Source organism: Gracilinanus agilis, chromosome 3, assembly GCF_016433145.1.
Source record: "Gracilinanus agilis isolate LMUSP501 chromosome 3, AgileGrace, whole genome shotgun sequence".
Lineage (NCBI taxonomy): Eukaryota > Metazoa > Chordata > Mammalia > Didelphimorphia > Didelphidae > Gracilinanus > Gracilinanus agilis.
Window position 1 is genome coordinate 436,389,846 of NC_058132.1, and position 15,194 is coordinate 436,405,039.

The following is a 15,194-nucleotide window of genomic DNA, read 5'->3' on the forward strand; positions in this document are numbered from 1 at the left end:
CAGGAAGTGATGCAGAGTGAAAGGAGCAGAGCCAGAAGAACATTGTACACAGAGACTGATATACTATGGTAAAATCAAATGTAAGGGGCTCCTGTACCAACAGCACTGCAATGACACAAGACAGCTCTGAGGGATTTATGGTAAAGATGCTACCCACATTCAGAGGAAGGACTGCAGGAGATGAAACATATAAGATAAACAATTGCTTGAATGCATGGGCTGAGGCGGACATGAATGGGAAATAGACCCTGAACAGGACACATGTTACAACCAGTGGAAATGGGTGTTGGCCATGGGTGGGAGGAGAGCAGGGGGGGGGGGTGAAGGGGAAAGTAGGGGCATAAAATATGTAAACAGATTAAAAACGAATATTAATAAATGTGTAATAAAAAAACAATCAAAGTGACACTTTTTCAACATTGATCCATATATCTGATACTAACCTATATAAAGATATTGCTACAAAAAAAAAATAAAATAAAATAAAATTATTTGTATTTCATTATGCAGAAATATTATATGAAATTCTAAAAATATTGTACTCACTATTACAGTAATTAGAAGAATTAGTAATAAGGAGATGTTGTAGTATTAAATGGTCTAAGATGATATAGAAAGGAACATGTGGAGGGGAATAGAAGATGGCAGCAAGAGTAACTTGAAGGAACATGAAAAATAGAATAATATATACCACACAAAGAGAGCATGGGAAGGGGAGGGGGAGGAATACTATCATAAGAAGGAGAAGAAGAGAATGTTAATAGGAAATACTTAAACATTATTGTCAGTAGAATTAATCCTGAGAGGGAAGAGAAGCTAGATCCATTACGATATCAAATTCTATCTAACCATACTGATAAAGTCAGAAGGAACAAACCAAGGAGGGCATTGGGGGGAGTTCTTAAAAAGAGGGGAAGGGGGGAGGGAATTCATTAGGCTTTAAAAATAATAAGAAGGGAATAAAAATGGAAGGGGTGTAAAGGGAAGTAAATCAAGGGAGGGGACAAGGGATATTGATTTAAAACAAAGCACTGGTTTAAAAGGAAATACCGTAATAGGAAGGGGTAGTACTTGGAGAGGATACCAAAATGTTAGGGAATACACAGCTAAAAATTGTAACCCTTAATGTGAATGGGATGAACTCGCTTATAAAACAGAAACAAATAGCAGAGTGGATTAGAATACAAAATCCTACCATATGATATCTACAAGAAACACACATGAGGCCAGTGGGCATATACAGGGTTACAATCAAGGGGTGGAGTAAAATCTTTTGGGCTTCAACAGAGAAAAAGAAGGCAGGATTGGCAATCATAATTTGTGATAAAGCCAAAGTAAAAATAGATCTGATTAAAAGGGATAAGGAAGGCAATTACATCCTGATAAAAGGCAGTATAGATAATGAGGAAATAACTGTACTCAACATGTACACACCAAATGGTATAGTATCCAAATTTCTAAAGGAGAAACTAGCAGAGCTCAAGGAAGAAATAGATAATAAAACCATAATAGTGGGAGATCTAAATATTCCCCTTTCAGATCTAGATAAATCAAACCAAAAATACATGAGAAAGAGATAAGAAAGGTGAATGAAATCCTAGAAAAATTAGATTTAATAGATATGTGGAGAAATAGGGACAAAAAGGAATACACATTCTTTTCAGCTGCACATGGTACATTCATAAAGATTGACCATATACTAGGGCATAGAAATATGGCAAACAAATTCAAAAGAGCAGAAATAATGACTATAACCTTTTAAGATCATAATACAATAAAACTAATAATCAGTAAGAACTCATGGACAGGAAAATCAAAAACTAATCAGACAAATTGTGAAATATGCTGGTGATGGAATACTATTGTTTTCAAAAGAATAAAGAACTGGTGGAATTCCATGTGAACTGGAATGACCTCCAGGAATTGATGCAGAGTGAAAGGAGCAGATCCAGGAGAGCATTGTACATGGAGACTAATACACTGTGTTACAATCAAACATAACAGACTTCTCTACTAACAGCAATGCAAAGACCTTGAGTAATGCTGAGGGACTTAAGAGAAAGAAAATGAGCCACATTCAGAGGAAGAACTGTGGGAGGAGAAACACAGAAGAAAAACGACTGCTTGAACACATGGTCTGTTGGGGATAATATTGGGGATGTAGACACTAAAAGGTAACTTTAGTCCAACTAACAATAATACGGAATTAGGTCTTGATCAATGATACGTGCAAAACCCAGTAGAATTGTGCATTGGCTAAGTGGGGTTAGGGAGGATTCAGGGAGAGGGAAAGAACATGGAATATGTAACTAGGAGAAAATATTCAAAATAAAAAAATAATTTCGACCCCCCCCCCCCCCCCAAAAAAAAACCAAACAACTATTCCAACCTCAGGTTGGGACCTAGAGAGGTTAACTATCCACACAACCTCTCAGGTGTTCCCTTCCTGGGCGGACTGTTAGAAAAGGTAGATGACAAGCTTATTCAATCAAGCCTGTCAGGGAGGAGAGGCATAGATTATACCAACAAAAACTGCATAGAGGCTTGTGAATGGAGAGTGTGCTTTCTCCTCACCAGTTACAACCAGCTTAGGCCTGGGCATACAATCCCTCCTCCATCTATATTGTCATTTCTGTATACCTCTTATATCCATATAACAGGTTTTGGCAATGGCATGAGGAAAAAAAAACTAGAAAAGGGGAATAGGAACTATTGGGACAGGCCAGGGCTACATTTATTGTCTCAACGTTATCCCTATTTGTTTACTCCATCACATAAGGCATTTTCAGGTTATGGTTTTATGTCATACCTGAATATCATATTAAGCTGCTCACCCTGTATGATCCCTATAAATATCTGGCATTTACCATGGCTGACTTTCTATCCTGTCTGCCAGCAATTGTAGCCATGTTCATAACAGCAATACAAGCAATCGGGATACTAAAGAAAGCAATACAGTTACTATTTGGAACAAAGAAACAAATGAAGATCTATTTTATGTAATGAAGGAACAATTGAGGCTTATGGTAGAAATTAATAAGGAGATAAGACAAGTTAAGCTCTAGATGCCCACACCATAATGCAGTTAGAAATAACAGAAAAGGCATATAAGCCTATGGCATCTGAAGGTGACAGAAACCTAACTACAGACAGCTTTTCCCAAACTGAAACTGACAAACAGGAAACTACTCAAACTAAGGCAGGAGTAGTAGGTCCTACAACAGTGGCTCTATACCCTATTATTGATCAAACGCAATTTAGGCCTGATGGAGAACTAGTCAAAATGAAAATGTACAAAGCCTTTACAGCACAAGATCTGGAGGTTTTGAGAAGGATTTCCCCCAAGTATTTCCTCTTATCTCACAAGTCAGCAAATTTATTTAATCCTTCCTATACTGACGTTGAATTTATTTTAGATGAATTTTACACTCCATCAAAGAAGGCTAAATTCCTGGAAGAAACAAACCAGGATCTTGCTTCATGGCCTAGGGAACATGAAGATATTAATCTTACTGTGACAGCTAATATGAGGTGATTATTAAAATGCAGAGGAGGTCTCCTTGAAGTGGTAAAAATACATGCTAAACACTTTAATTCTTGGGATAAATTCGAAAAGTTGAGGCAAGCAGAGGACGAGGATCCAAGTATTTTTCTGGATAGATTAATTGAGAATTCAGGAAATTTTCTAGGGAATCACAGAAATCAAATTGCTGAAGCCCTACCTCATATAAGAAGACAATTCATCAAGCATACCCATACAGATCTACTTTAAACAAAACTGCCCACAATGGGAAGATCTAAGTCTAGAAGAACTGAGACAATATGCTGCTTATATACATGATTCAAGAAACAAAGAGCAAAAGATAAAATCTGAATTAGACTCAGAGAAAGACAGGACAATAGCAGAATTGAAAAGGGAAATGAGGAAGGATAAGGAAATGAAGAAATCAAAATTTTATCATTACAAACTTCTAAGAATCAATCTTATAAACAAACATAATCATATTCAAACCAAAACAAATCATACAACAAAACTCCCAAATGTTTCATATGTCACCGACAAGGGCATCTAATTAGGCAATTCATGTTCAGGAAACAAACTAATTTCTTAAAATACAAGCAAAACAAAGACACAAGAAAGACATTTTATAAAAGCAAATGGACAGATAGATTAAAGAAACAAGAAGCTAGGGAACACAAATGTTGCAAACATGAATGTAAAGCTACCTCAAATAAACCAACACTTGAGTAAGTGGAGAGTTACTTCAGGTTGGGAGAGAGACCCAGAAAAACATGAAGGCCAACCACTAATTTATCTAGTTTAAAGATAAGTAGTATGAAAAGAGAGAGCAATGAGCTCAAGGGAGATAAAGAAAAAATAGAGAATAAGACTAATATCCTGTGGTTAGGCAATACTGATGACAATCAATACATAGCATTAGAAGATAAAAATAATAGAAAAAACACTGCTGAGGCATTATTAATTTAAAAAGATATAAATCAATTGAAAAGAGAAATATTTGGGGAAAATCACACTCTTGTGGAGAACACTGAGTCTGCAAATCCTTCAATACAAAATGAAGATGTGAGACAGGAAGGCAAGACAATGGTCAGAAGTGATATATACTTAAAACTAGCCATCTGAGATATACCTGTGTTGGGAAACAACTTTATTGCAGCTAGTGAGCCAGAGACTATGCTGAATAAAGTGAAACACATACAGGAACAGATTGGCAACAGAGGCAGCCCCAGAGAAAAGTGTTCTGCCAAAGAGAAGAATGATACAATTTTACCCTCAAACCCATTTTATGTAAAATGTAGCAAGAGAGAAAATCAATTTTTATCTCAAAAGAAAGATTTGCCAACCTCCGAGACCCATACTGGCAACATTGTATCAAACCTTAACCCCGAAGCTTCTGTTTTTAAACCAAAAATCCAAATAGAAAAACAGCTTGAATTCAAACTGCTGCCAAACAAGAAATTTCTTAAAGTGAATCCCACCTGCAAGCCTCAGAGCTCTAAGAGGCTAAGAGAAAAAGACAAGCTCACTTGGGACACAAATAACAGCCAAACAAGCCCAAAGTTAGAGCAGACATATCCTTACATGGTGGAAGGGAAGAATACCACATCAAATTTTCACCCTGACGCTGTGAAAGGGGAATCATATAAGCTTCTAACTGGGGAAAAAAAAGATCAGTTTATAAGTGAAGTTCCAAGTCAGACATCTTTACCAGCTTCTCAAGATTCTAAATAAGGCAAAGTCTCCAGAGAAACACATGAGCAAGGGGGTGAGGCAGAGTCAGACTGCTCACACAATCTGTGCACAGGTGGCACCATAAAAGAGGAAATAAACCTTTTGACCTATCATATATCACCTAATAGAGAAGCATTAAAATCTTATACCGCTGATTATAAGCCACAAGAACAACCAAATGAATTGCTTTCTTTGCACAACTTTAATAATGAGCAATTAATCAATTTAGAAATCCATGGGACAATCTTTCAGGGTTTAATTGATACCAGAGCAGAACTAAGTGTGCTACAGGAGCTACCCAGGAATTGTGAGATGCTAGGGACAGTACAAGTGAAAGGAGCCACTGGGATAACTCAATTAGCAACAAAATTTAAACCAAAACTGGTGAAATTGGGTCCCATCGAATTCGACCATCAATTCCTATTATTACCATCATGTCCAAACAATTTAATAGGAGGGGACATCTTGTGCAAATTAGCAGTTACCATATACTGTGAGCTGAATGGTGAACTCTATTTGCATCTCCCTGAAAGATCATTAAAGCATCATCCAACTCTATGCTTAGACAGAACAATAAATGAATCAAACATACTAGTATTAGAGCAAGATACCATCTATAAAATTCAAGATACATTACCAAAAGATGTCTGGGCTACCAAATCATCAGACGTGGGTAGAATCCTATCAGCTAAACCTGTAAAGATCAAAGTGAAAGGGGGAATACCACCCAGGATTCCTCAATTCAAACTAAGCAAAGAAGCAGTGGCTAGAATAAAACCAATAATCCAAAGTCTCCTGGATCAAGGAATACTGGTCTATGGCTTTTCAGAATTTAATACTCCCATCATGCCAATAAAGAAGACAAAGTTAGATGCTGAAGGGAACATCCAAAGGGAAATGATTCAAGACTTAAGGGCAATCAACAACTATGTGGAGCACACACACACACAGTAGTTCCAAGTCTATCTGAGATCATAGCAAAAATTCCACCCAGTGCTATGTGGTTCACAGTCATAGAGCTTGCCAGTGCCTACTTTTCTGTGCCAGTGCACAAGGACAGTCAAATTTGTATTCACCTGGGAGGGCAAATCTGTTTTATAGTGTTGCCTACCCCAAGGGTTCATAAACAGTGCAAGCTTGTTTTGCCAAATATTGCAAAAGACTTAGAATCCATTTCTTTCACTGACAGCAAAATGATACATTATGTAGATGACATCCTACTAATGTCACCAATGGGAGATATTCGCCAAAAAGACAGTATCCACTTAGTAGAAGAGCTATATAAGAGAGGACATAGAATAACCAAAGGCAAACTGCAGTGGGTAAAGACCAGAGTGGAGTTTGGGGGATTCATACTAGAGAATGGCACCAGAAGTATATCCCAGAGAAGAATTGATGACATCCAAAAATTGGGCTTGCCTAAAACAAAGAAACAACTAAGAGTAATCAAAGGCATGACAAATTTCTGTAGGCAGTGGCTACCAGGTTACTCACTCATAGCCAAACCACTGACTGAGTTAACCAGAAAAGATGTCAAAGAACCACTAAAGCTCAATAGAGAACACACACATGCCATAGAGAAGTTAAAAGCATCCATACTGTCATCTCTGGCATTAGGCAAGGTTAAAATGAATTAGAAACTAAATAATGTAATTCTTCAAAACTAGTGGGCCAAAAAGAAGCCAAAAAAAAAAACAATTATGGAGTTCATTAAACAGAATGACAATAAGGAGACAACATATAAAAACCTTTGGGGCATGGTAAGCTCATGAGACTTCCAGTTAAGATGGTGGCAGAGTAAGGAGCAGCTGCTCGATCTCTCCTAACCAAAGCATACAGGACTCCTCAAAAGGACATAAAAATGAACCCAGACGAACAAAGGAACCCCACAACAGGGCGCAGCATTGAAGGTACGCAGAATTGGGGCATTTCCACGCTATAAAGGGGTGAAACAGCTCTCACTAAAACGTGAGAGGAAGAAGCCCCTCCACCCCGCCCCCCCCCCACATCACTCACAGGGCCAAGGCCAAGGCACAAGAGTGAAATCAGGATTGGGGCAACCAGCAAATCACTATCAGTCCCAGGGCTTGTACCTGAGAGCTGCAAGACATGAGACCCCAAGTGGCTGGGGGGCGCGCACGGACTTTCCCGAGCATCTGTGTGGGTGAAAACATTGCCCTAGGCGTGGACCAAGATCTCTAACGCAGGGACTTTCCCGAGCTTCTACACCAGTGAAGGCATTGCTCTAGGCGCGGACAAAGATCTCGAAAGCAGGGACATTCCCAAGCATCTGTGCGGGTGAAGGCAGTGCCCTAGGCACAGACAAAGATCTCGAGGGCAGGCTTGGACCTTGAGTGGGGACCCGGTGCAGACAGGAGCGCGGCTGTGAAAGCAGCCCCTGAGACAGCTGAGGGAGCCTCAGGCAGAGGGGCAGACCAGGGACTACCAGGAGGCTTGACCCCGAGGACAAGGAGACCGGAGCCCTCGGGAGCTTAGAAAGCGCAGGCAGACTCTGAGTGTGAAGACAAAGCTGAAAAGGGGGAAGGGGGGACTAACAATGGCAAGCCGAGAACCCCAGAAGAGAAAGATTATCAAGAAAAACTCTGGAACACTCGACAACTTTTACACAGAGAAAATCCAGACAACAGAGGAGGACAAACAAGTATCCAAACCTTCCCAAAACAATGAAAACTGGTCACAAGCTATTGAAGAGTTCAAAAATGAGAGGTTGAGGAAGATGGAAGAGATCTGGCAAGAAAATAACAGCTTAAAAGGCAGAATTTCACAATTGGAAAGTGAGGCAAGTCAACTGAAGACAAGAAATGACCAGATTGAAAAGGAAAACCAGTCCCTAAAGGTTAGAATTGAGCAATTAGAAGCCAATGATCTCTCAAGACAACAAGAACAAATAAAACAAAGTCAAAAGACTGATAAAATAGAAGGAAACATGAAATATCTCAATGAGAAAGTGCCAGACAAAGAAAACTGGTCTAGAAGAGACAATTTCAGAATCATTGGTCTTCTAGAAAAAGCAGAAAATAATAGAAACTTGGACTCCAAACTTAAAGAAATTATTCAGCAAAATTGCCCTGAAGTTCTTCAACACGAGGCCAATATAGACATTGAAAGAATCCATAGATCACCCTGTACACTGGACCCAGAAAAGTCAACACCTAGGAATATAATAGCGAAATTCAAGAGCTTTCAAGGAAAACAAAAAATCTTACAAGAAGCCAGAAAGAGACAATTCAAATATTAAGAAGCACCAATCAGGATCACACAGGATTGCAAAAAAAATAATTGTGCACATGCCAGACTAACTTTTTAAAAAGAAGTATTTGATTTTAACACTTAAATCAGTTCACATATTGTAAATATTCATAGTTTTCTACTTTTGTAGGTTATGGGGCCCTTTTCTGTATATTCCTTTCCATGCAAACCTAAGCTGATAGTAATGTTAGGGATATTTGTTATCAGATGCTGCTGGGGTGTGTGTGTGTGTGTGTGTGTGTGTGTGTGTGTGTGTGTGTGTGTGTGTGTGTGTTTAAATCAGACAAAGCTATATAACCATGAATTCAAAGCAAGGTTATCCAATCAAACAGAAAAATAAGGCATTAATAAGAAATTTAATAAGGTATTAAGTGTTTTCAACACCCATTCCCAAATGACTACCACCCCAGCATTTTTTCTAGGGAACACTATTTTTAATCCTCAGTACATTATCTCCCCACTATAATAGGGGAAGTTTTTAACAGGACAGTCAATGATTAACATACATGATAACTTCACTTTAGTTATATACTTCCCTTTCCATATAAATATAGAAGAAAAAATTTTGGAGCATTGGTTTCCTTGAACTTCACTCAGATCAGCCCTTTTAGATAGCACAAGAGAATATTTTAGAGAGAAGTTCAACTTTATAATCTTTTCTAGCCTTGTTAGAGTTTCAATACCTTCATCTCTAATTGTCCTTAACCTTATCACTCTTTTCAATTGCTTGTACCTTGCCATTTGTGATTCTTCTGGCCTTCTTAAAATCTCCTATCCATAGAGAACTGATTGCCATATTTTAAACTCATGCACAGTCTTCCAGGATAAAAGTTTTGTCTTGGCCAGAACATTATGCCTTTTCGTCTTCTAATGATTCTGTCAATTATGCAGGTAATTTTTGCACATATATATCAGTGGTGGCTGCTGTTCTTCAGACTCAAAGATGATTAAAATATCACAGACAATGTCTTTTGAATCAAGAATAAATTGGATTTAAATGAGACTGAATTACACCAAGGTCTTAGTTTGGGCCTCTCTCCCAGGTCAATACAAAAAAACAAGATGACTGGAGATACTTCATAAGACAGATGATGAATTGATTTCTTCAATATCTAACCAGGTTCTAAGCACTCCACAATACCTGCTTCAGAAGTCTTGATGACCATTAGAACAAATTCATCTCACCAGGTTCCCTTCTGTCCAAGAAAATATTCACATGCTTGGGAAAAATATTCCAATATTTTGAGGCTGGTGAGTTACCCTTACTATTGTTTAACTCACCATCCAAGATGGTTTACCATGGTGTGGTGGCTATTCATAATATAGATTCTTGGAGTCTCAGGTGACAGCTGTTTGGCAGATGTACACAAAAAGATGAAAGCAGCCCTAAAAAGGAATTGGCACCCTCTCAAGGTACTAGTTGTTCCTGAATACTTGTTCATTTCAAATACACATTTTTATACACATCTATCATTTAACATACAGCAAAATCATAGTAAATAACCCCCAAACTACAGAACATATAAATCAGAGTAAACATACTTAATGCAAAGTAGTATTCTATAGAATATCTGTGTAGGACCTATAAGAATATGATATATATAAATGATATATAAATCAATAGAACATGGAGAAAAGTTCAATACTGCAGATCAAAACCCAATGTGGGAGATAGCTTCTGGATTTGACTTTTTTTAATTTTAAATTTTATTTTTTCCCCAATTATGCTGAAAAAATTGAACTTAGCAATAATTTAAAAAATAAAATAAAAAAATTTTGAGTCTTGAATTCTCTCCAACTGATCAAAGGATATGATAATTCTTAGACAAGGTAATTAAAGCTCTCTATAATCATTTAAAATTCTCTAAATTATTATTAATCAGATAAATGTAAATTAAAACAACTCTCGATTACTACCCATATCTATCAAATTGGCTATTATCACAGAAAAGGAAATGGACAAAACTTTAAGGGAATGTGGGAAAATTGCGATACTAATGCATTATTTGGGGAGTTTTGAATTGAATCAACTTTCTGGAGAGAAATTTGGACCTATGCTCAAGGGGTTATGAATTAGCACATATAATTTGACTCAGAAATAGCATTGCCAAGTTTATATTTCGAAGAGATAAGGAACAAAAAGAGAAAGGATCTATATGTACCAAAATATTTAAAACAGCTTTTTTTTGAGGGAGCAAAAATTGGAAAGTAAGGACCCATCAATTGGGGAATGGCTGAACAATTTCTAGTATATGATTATAATGATATACGATTGTGCTCTTAGAAATGATGAGCAGAAGACCTTAGAAAATCACAGAAAGACACCAACTGAAGCAAAGTGAAATGAACAGAATCAATAGAAGCTTGTAAACAATGTCAGGAATATAATAAAATGAACAACTGTGAATAATAGCTATTATCGGCAATACAATAATTCCAAAGTGCTCATGGAAAAAAATGCCATCTACTTTCAGAAAAGGCATTGATAGGGTTTAAATATAGACTGAAAAAAACCTCTTTTTCATTGTCCTATTTTTTTTTTGTTTCAAGTTTCCTTCCATAAAAGGATTACTATGGGAACTGTGATCGTATATGTAAAAATCTATTTGAGACTATTTATGACCTTAGGTAATTGTGAAAGGAAAGGAGAAAATTTGAAACATTTTTTTTCTTTAAATGTTAGAAAATGTTTTATAGGTAATTGGGGAAAAGCTAAATTAAGATACTACTTATTAGAGAAATGCAAATTAAAACAACCCTGATGTACTGACCCATACCTATCAATCTGACTATTATGACAAGAAAAGGAAATGGACAAAACTTGGAGGGAATGTGAGAAAATTGAGACACTAATGAACTGTTTGAAGAGTTTTAACTGATTCAACTTTCTGGAGAGCAATTTGGACCTATACCCAAAGGACTATAAAACAGCACATTCCATTTGACCCAGAAATATGATTACTAGGTTTGTATCTGTATTCATCTTGTGCAAGTGGCCATTTTTCTACAAGCAACATCAAGTTGGGGTTCATAATTAGAACCCCAAAGAAGCCAGGAGTCAGTTAAAAGACCATTGGGGCAGCACTATATAAGGAGGTGAATCCCAGGAAAACCAGCTTAGTCCTGAGCATGGATGAGAGGATGAAGGGAGGTTTGGGTACTCTCCATTGAACCCCTATAATCTACTTCAGGATTGGGATTAGCCTGAATCTTCAGTGTTGTATCCAGCAGTTCTGGTCTATCTCTACCACAACTTGCATTCTGCAGCTTATATATATATATATCATCTAGCATATTGTCATCAACTTCTACAACACCAGGCACTTATCATCATTTGACCTTATTAGCTCAGTCATCTACAAACTAGTGAGCAGAAGCTGAAACAAAGCTGAGTGTGGAACTTCCACCAGAGGCTTTCCCTGAAAGGGGGAATGACCTAGTTCCCACTCTTCTAGATTTAGCATTATATCTTCCTAAATCCTCTATCCTTCCCCATCTTTCCTAAATTCTCAACGTCCTCTTTTAATATCTTCCTTAGTTAATTAAAGAAGTTACCTGTAATAAGAAGCTGTAATAATCCTGCTGTTTAAAATCATCAACTTCTGAATAAACCTCCATTCTGTTAGAGTTGATAGTTGGGGGAGTCTCCTTGCTATTGGGAATTCTCATAGGCTTTCCACACAGTCACACCTGTGAATTATTCCATAACTAGTTGAGATATCAATTCTACTGGCTTTATACCATCTTAGCCGTATTTAACATCAAACAATTTATTCTGTTGACATATCCAGGGGAGCCATTGGGCTTAGGCCCTCAGTGTGAAGGATTCTCAAAGTTCTTGCTTGCAGGAAGTTTGAATTTCTACTGACCCCAATGACTGCCCAACCTCTGCAAGCTGTGCTGTGGAGCTGCCAGTAATTTAGCAGCCAAAGAATCACCTTTATATATCCCAAAGAGATAAAAAAAAGAAAGGCCTATATGTTAAGAAAAAATCAAAAAGCTATTTTTGTGGGGCAAAGAACTGGAAAGTGAAGAGATACCCACCAACTGGGGAATGGCTCAGTATGTTCTAGTATATTAATTTAATGGAATACAATTGTGTTGTAAGAAACGATGAGCCAGAAGTTAGAAAAAAAAACTGGAAAGATGTACAGGAACTGAAACAGAGTAAGTAGAACCTGAAGAGCATTGTACACAGTGGCTGGAATACTGTACAATGAACAACTGTGAATAACTTCACTATTCTTAGCAATACTACAACTCAAAATCATCTCAATGGATTTATGATTTAAAAAAAAATCCATCTGCTTCCAGAGAAAGAACTGCTGGATTCTGAATGCAGACCAAAGGGAAAAAATTTTTACTTCCTTTCTTATTTTTTTTTATCAAACTTCCTTTCATATAAGAATTATATGGGAAAATGTTTTATATGATTGAACATGCAAAATCTATATCAGATCATTTACCATTTCAGTGAGTGTAGGGAAGGTGGCCTTGGAGGAAGGAGGGAAGGAGAAATACATTGAGACTCAAAATCATTTTTAAAATGTTGGCAACTGTCTTTACAGGTAATTGGTGGGAAATAAAACTTAGACAAAAATATTTAGGAATTGTCCAGTAATTGTGTTGTTCAGAGTAACTACATCATTCATCATCAATTATCTATCAAATATTTTTACTACTGTTTACAATAATATACTGTCTTTGCTCACTTCACTTTTTTTAAAACCCTTACCTTCCTTCTTAGAATCAATACTAAGGCAGAAGAGCAATAAGGGCTAGGCAGTGGGGGTTATGTGACTTGCTCAGTTTCATACAGCTAGCTAGGAAGGGTCTGAGGCCAGATTTGAACCTAGGACTTCCAATCTCAAGGCCTGGTTCTCAATCCACTGAGACACCACCCAGCTGCTCCCTCTGTTCACTTCACTTTGCATCAGCTCATATACATCTTCCCAGATTTTTCTGAAACCATTAACCTTGTTAATCTTTATAACATAATAGTATTTCATCACAATAATATACTGAAATCATTCTCCAAATTTAAATATTTTTTAAATTTCCAACATTTTTCAACCACAAAAATAATTGCTATAAATATATTTGTATATATTGTTTCTTTTCCTTTTTCTTTAACTTCTTTGTGATACAGACCCAGTAGTAGTATTGGCATATCAGAGTTTTTGAACAGTCTTAGAGCCCGTTATGCATATTTCCAAATTTGAAAGGTTGGGTCAGTTCACAACCCAACCAAAAACTCAGCATTGTACCTACTTTTCCAACATTCTTCCAGCACTTTTTATTTCCTAGAGATGTGAGGTGATACATAAGAAATTTTTTTTCAGATTACAAGTTGATACAAGTTTTAATACTAACATTTTTCAACCCATGTTTTTTCCCTCTTTCTCACCCTTCCCCAGAAGGGCAGGTAATATGATGCAGGTTCTACATATTTTATAATATAACATTTTCCCATGTCCATCATCATACTGTTAAATAAGACAGTAAAGGAAAAAATTTTGGAGGAAATAAAATTAAGAGGAGTAAGTTTCAATTTGAAATTGAACTCCATTTTTACCATTTTTGGTAGTGGATATCCTTTTTTCATCACGGCTCTCTTGGAGTTGTCCTGTATCTTTAACTTGTTGTCAATAATTAAGTCATTCAAAATTAATCATAATCAAAGTTGTTTTATTTTGATAGTGATTTAATTTTTTAATATGATAGCTTTGATTACTTCTGAAAACTTTTTTTCTACCCTTTCGACATTTATCAATTTGAGAATGGCTCTTCTTTTTTTACAAATTAAAATACATTACTTAGGTGTTTGGAAACTGAATCTTTTCACAGAGAAATTGCCTGGGAAAAGTTTAATATTACTTCATTGTCTATGGTTTAAGTAGGTTCATTGATTATCAGTTTTTATTAGATCTGTTTTTGCTTTTGCTTCATCTGAGACCTTGATTGAGTTAGAAAAAATTACAATATGTACAATAAATAATTTTGATTATATTAACTTAAAAGGTTTTGTACGTGCAAAACAAATGCAACCAAAATTAGGAGGGAAGCAACAAATTGGGGGGAAAATCTTTATGACAAAAATCTCTGACAAAGGTCCAATTACTCAAATTTATAAGGAGCTAAATCAATTGTACAAAAAATCAAACCATTCCACAATTGAAAAATGGGTAAGGGACATAAATAGGCCATTTTCAGATAAAGAAATCAAAAGTATCAATAAACACATGAGAAAGCACTCTAAATCACTAATAATTAGAGAAATGCAAATCAAAACAACTCTGAGGTACCACCTCACACCTAGCAAATTGGATAAAATGACAGCAAAGGAACGTAATAAATATTGGAGGGGATGTGGCAAAATTGGGACATTAATGCATTACTGATGGAGTTGTGAATTGATCCAACCGTTCTGGATGGCAATTTGGAACTATGCCCAAAGAGTGCTAAAAGACTGCCTGCCCTTTGATCCAGTCATAGCACTTCTGGGTTTATACCCCAGAGATCATAAGGGAAAAGACTTATACAACAAACAAAAACGATGTAGTCAAAATCAGAAGGGAAACAACAAATTGGGAAAAAATCTTTGTAATGAAAAACTCTGACAGGGGTCTAATTACTCAAATATACAAGGAGTTAAAGCAATTGTATAAAA